General features: G+C 48.4%; 1 long non-coding RNA gene across 1 annotated transcript; it reads left to right on the top strand.

Annotated features, from left to right (window-relative positions):
• The first annotated feature begins 3,252 nt into the window (after positions 1-3,252).
• LOC144580127 (uncharacterized) lies at positions 3,253-4,943 on the top strand. Its single transcript, XR_013529056.1, has 2 exons — positions 3,253-3,354; positions 3,785-4,943. It is a non-coding gene; the product is annotated as an uncharacterized LOC144580127 (long non-coding RNA).
• The last annotated feature ends 433 nt before the right edge of the window (positions 4,944-5,376 follow it).

Genomic DNA, 5,376 nt, shown 5'->3' with positions numbered 1-5,376 from the left:
GACAACATTCCTGTTCAGCTAATACGTTTGTATTGTTAGTGAAGGCGGGGTCCCACTATGTTGGCCTGGCCAGGATGATCTCCATCTTTTGACCTCGTTATCCACCCTCCTCTCTCTTTCTCTCTCTCTCTGTCTCCCCCCCCCCCACCCCCGTGTTAGTGAAAACCTGTCTTTAGTAACAATACTGTCTCTGTGACGGTCTTTCTGGCTGGCTGGCTTTTGCTGCCGCTGCTGCTGTTGTTTCTGTTTTAAAAGTGCACCCGGGCCACCGATTATGGTATCAAAAGCATTATAAGATATGTGTAATTCTCTCTCCATTGAGTACCCCTTTCCTCCTCCTCTCTCTGCTCTCTGTCTCTCTCTCTCTCTCTCTCTCTCTCTCTCTCCCCCCCCATTCCTCCTCTCTCTCTTTTTTTTTTTTTTTTTTTTTTTGCTTTTTTCTCTCATTTGAGACAGAGTGTCGCTGCTGCTACCCAGACTGGAGGGCAATGGCACGATCTCGGCTCACTGCAACCTCCGCCTCCTGGGTTTAAGCAATTCTCCTGCTTCAGCCTCCCGAGTAGCTGGGACTACAGGCACGTGCCACCATGCCCAGCTAATTTTCTTTTTCTTTTTTTTTTTCTTTTTGAGTTGAGACGTGGTTTCGCTGTTTAGACCAGGATGGTCTCGATCTCTTCACCTTGTGATCCACCCATCTCGGCCTCCCTAAGTGCTCGGATTATAGGCGTGAGATGCCATGCCCAGCCTGTGCTACTTTATCTTTTAACTTTTTGCTTACTCTGCTTTTGTGAAAAATTTGCTTCAGCTAGGTTTCCCCCCTCCTGTTTCAAACTAAGGTATAAAGAACCTCCTAACTCTTTTTTTCTTTGGGCCTGAGAGAATTTTGGGCATTAGCCACCTCTCCGTCGCTGGCTAACATAAAGGACTCATAATTCAGTTTCAGATTGCGGTGCATTCTTTATCTCACTCGGATATAACATCTCTCTCTCTCTCTCTCTCTCTCTCTCTCTCTCTCTCTCTCTCTCTGTCTCTCTCTCTCTCTCTCTCTCTGTCTCTCTCTCTCTGTTACTCTCTGTGTCTCTCTCATCTCTCTCTGACTCTGTCTCTCTCGATCGAGTGCGACACGTTGAGTTAAACACCTTCATTGGTTTTCTTTGGTGGTGGTGGTGGTGGTGGTGGTGGTGTGTGTGTGTTTGCTGAGACCGAGTCTTGCTCTGTCTCCCTGGCTGGAGTGCAGTGGCACAATCTCAGCTCACTGCACCCTCTGCCTCCCTGGTTTCAAGTGAGTCTCCTGACTCAGCCTCCCGAGTAGCTGGGACTACAGGCACGTGACACCATGCCCAGCTAATTTTTTTTTCTTTTTTCTTTTTTTGAGTTGAGATGGGGTTTCGCTGTTTAGACCAGGATGGTCTCGATCTCTTCACCTTGTGATCCACTCGTCTCGGCCTCCCTAAGTGCTGGGATTATAGGCGTGATCTGCCATGCCCAGCCTGTACTACTTTATCTTTTAACTTTTTGCTTACTCTGCTTTTGTGAAAAATTTGCTTCAGCTAGGTTTCCCCCCTCCTTTTTCAAACTAGTGTATAAAGAACCCCCTAACTCTTTCTTTCTTTGGGCCTGAGAGAGAATTTTGGGCATTAGCCACCTCTCCGTCGCTGGCTAACATAAAGGACTCATAATTCAGTTTCAGAGTGCGGTGCATTCTTTATGTCACTCGGATATAACATCTCTCTCTCTCTCTCTCTCTCTCTCTCTCTCTCTCTCTCTGTCTCTCTCATCTCTCTCTGTCTCTGTCTGTCTCGATCGAGTGTGACACGTTGGTTTTCTTTGGTGGTGGTGGTGGTGGTGGTGGTGGTGGTGTGTGTGTGTGTGTGTGTGTGTTTTCTGAGACCGAGTCTTGCTCTGTCCCCCTGGCTGGAGCGCAGTGGCACGATCTCAGCTCACTGCACCCTCTGCCTCCCTGGTTTCCAGCGAGTCTCCTGACTCAGCCTCCTGAGTAGCTAGGATTACAGGCACGCGCCACCACGCCCAGCTAACATTTTTGTGTTTTCAGTAGAGGCAGGGGTTTCACTATCTTGGCCAGGCTGGTCTCAAACTCCTGACCTCCTGATACTTCCACCTCGGCCTGGCCTCTCAAAGTGCTGGGATGACAGGCACGAGCCACCGCTCCTGGCCATCTTCCTTGGTTTTAACTGGAGAATCTAGATTCGAGCCACACCTCGTTCTATGTCACGGAAGGACTTCGTTATCCTGCCGACTCGGGAAAGCCAGGCCCCTTGTGACCCGTTTCAAACTGAGAGCCACCTCATGTTTGGGAAATGGATCCGCTCCCAAGTTCAGTGAAGGGATGCGGTGTGTAGGACGAGGGACCCTGTTCCTTCTGATTTGGTCTGCATGGTGGGGCCTGGGGCTGGCCGGAGCTCAGTGTGGACCGATGGCTCCCTCTACCATGGGATCCACTGTCCCCACTTTGGAACACAGGCCTTGGCAGATCCTGGCCCTTCCTGGTATTGAGTCAGGCCGGGTGCGGTGGCTCATGCCGGTAACCCCAACACTTTGGGAGGCAGAGGCAGTAAGATCTCTTGAGCACGGGAGCTCCACCACCAACCTGGGGCTACATGGCCAAACCCCGGGGTCCGTGCCTGTAGTCTCAGCTACTTGGAGGCACTTCACCCTGGGCGACAGACAGAGCGAGACCCTGTCACAAACAGACAGACAGACAACAGCTATATTATGTCCTTCTCAGGGTACAAAGCAAAGCTAACAGAATACAGCATTTAATTTTTTTTAACTTTGTTTATTTATTTATTTTGAGACAGAGTTTCGCTCTTGTTACCCAGGCTGGAGTGCAATGGCGCGATCTCGGCTCACCGCAACCTCCGCCTCCTGGGTTCAGGCAATTCTCTTGCCTCAGCCTCCCGAGTAGCTGGGACTACAGGCCCGGGCGGGTGCGGTGGCTGGCTCACGCGTGTAATCAACCCCAACACTTTGGGAGGTGGGCGGATCACGAGGTCAGGAGATCGAGGCCATTCTTGCTAACATGGTGAAACTCCGTCTCTACTAAAAATGCAAAAGTCATCCGGGCGTGGTGGCACATGCCTGTACTCCCAGCCACTCGGGAGGCTGAGGCAGAAAGAATCACTTGAACCCGGGACGGAGAGGTTGCAGTGAGCCTAGATCGTGCCATTGCCTGCCCTCCGCCCTAGGGGACAGAGCGAGACTGTGTCTCAAAGTAAATAAATAAACTCGTTCATTCGTTCATTCATTCTGAGTAGACATGCAGGATGTCAGCTTCTGGCCTCACGGACTCTGAGCTGACGAGTCCCGTGGTCTGCCTATCGCAGGACTGTACAGGTAAGGAGTTAAAAAAAAAAAAATTTTTTTTTTTTTTTCTTTTAAAGCGTCATGTTTAAAACAACTAATTTTGTTATACGGAAATATACGGATGTACCCCAAACACAGAAACTGCTCTTCCATTTTGAAACAACTCTTTTCAAAATTGTCTTGGGCCTGGTGGGTGTGCCAGTGATCCTTTTAGGTTTCGACCTTGATGGAGAGAATTTCCAGTCGGTCTCTTCTCTCTGGAAGGAAGTTTCACATAATCCGATGGGTGGGGACTTAGGCTGTGTCTCCCTAAGGCGCTGGTCGATTGCTTGTGGCAACTGCCTGGGAGGGCACGGCGGCCCCACTGTGCTGTGGTGGGGGGAGGGCTCCATTCTTCCCCTCTCCCGCTCCCGTTCCTGGCGATCCCAGTTCATTCCTGGTTGACACTCTCTGTTGGCAGGCAGACTTCGGGCATCCCCTAGCGGCCACCGTTACTCTGAAAACCGAGGCCTCACGGAGGAAGAAAGAAGGCACTCTGAAAACCGAGGCCTCATGGAGGAAGAACACTCAGGCCGCCTGCGCACAGCCCGGGGCAACTGTGACTTGTCCGCTGCCCCCGCCCCCGCCCCCATCTTCGCGTTCCTCCCTCCCTTGTTGCCTAGGGAATCGCCATTCTGACCCCCGGGTCTCATTGTTCTTTGATCAGATAAAAAGAATATCCTCCTAAATGAACAGAAAGGCTAAACTTTGTCTTGCTGGAGATTGGATTGATTTTGAGCTACTCAACCTGAGAGTTACAGTGTTACCATAGAGATTGACTGTTTTTGGTGAAGCCAGTTTAGTTTTCATCAGTTTTTAGAGTGTGAGAAATCAGATTTTATTCTGTCCATTTTTTTTTTTTTTAATTTTTTATTGGATTTTAGGTTTTGGGGTACATGAGCAGAGCATGCAAGACAGTTGCGTAGGTACACACATGGCAGTGTGCTTTGCTTTTCTTCTCCCCTTCACCCACATTTGGCATTTCTCCCCAGGCTATCCCTCCCCACCTCCCCCTCTGTCAATTTCTCTTAATAGAGTTTTCTAAAATGGTCACTTTTGCAACCTGACTCATAAAGTATTCTTGACCGTGTTGGCTATTTTTGCCATAGAGAACAAAATTAATATTCTGTTTCTATTACTGTGTGGGTTTTGTCCCTTTAAATTAATTTTTACTTCAAAGGACCCTTTCTCGGACTTTTCCCTAACCCTTCAGGTTATAGTATGCAGTTGAAAAATCCATGGGGCAAGCTTCATAACACTTCATATGTTATTGAAAGTACTGAAGAAAATGGACCTGAGGAACCTAGCTAGCCCTACCTGGAGTTCATGTCATTTTTGTCATTTGTTTTGTTTTCCAGTTTTTAATGCACAAAATAGCAGTAACAATACCCGGCAAGAATTAAAGGATAATTGTAAGACTCGTAAATCATTTTGATAAGGATCTTCTGTTCAGTATGCATTTCTGAATTTTTAGTCATAGAAAGATAGTGCTAGGTATAATTTCAGGTGTCTAGCGTGGACATATTATGATCTAAAGTAATTGCTGTCTTGATGTGAAATAAAAGTGCTTTATCATCCAAGGACAGTTCTATACAATTATGTAACTATTGCTATTTTAGGAGTGTTATCAGGGTATTAGTAATATTAATAAAATAATTAGAAAGCTTAAGCAACTAGCCTTCTGGAAAGTTAAGGATAAAAGAATAAATAGGCCAGGCGTGGTGGTGGCTCAAGCCTGCCTGGGAGGTTGTGGCGGGTGGATCAGAGGTCAGGAGGTCGAGACCAGCATGGTCAACATAGTGAAACCCTTGCCTCTACTGGAAATACAGAAAAGTTAGGGGGCCGTGGTGGCACGTGCCTGTAGTGTAGTCCCAGCTGCTCACTCACTCGGGAGGCTGAGGTAGGAGAATTGCTTGAACCCACAGGGGGCGGAGGTTGCACTGAGCCTGGGTGACAGAGAAAGACTGCTTCTCCAAAATATTAGAATAAGGCCGGGCGCGGTGGCTCACGCCT

The sequence above is a fragment of the Callithrix jacchus genome, chromosome 18 (assembly GCF_049354715.1).
Source record: "Callithrix jacchus isolate 240 chromosome 18, calJac240_pri, whole genome shotgun sequence".
NCBI lineage: Eukaryota > Metazoa > Chordata > Mammalia > Primates > Cebidae > Callithrix > Callithrix jacchus.
The sequence above is the reverse complement of the archived record's forward strand: the minus strand, read 5'-3'. Positions and strand labels throughout refer to the sequence as shown.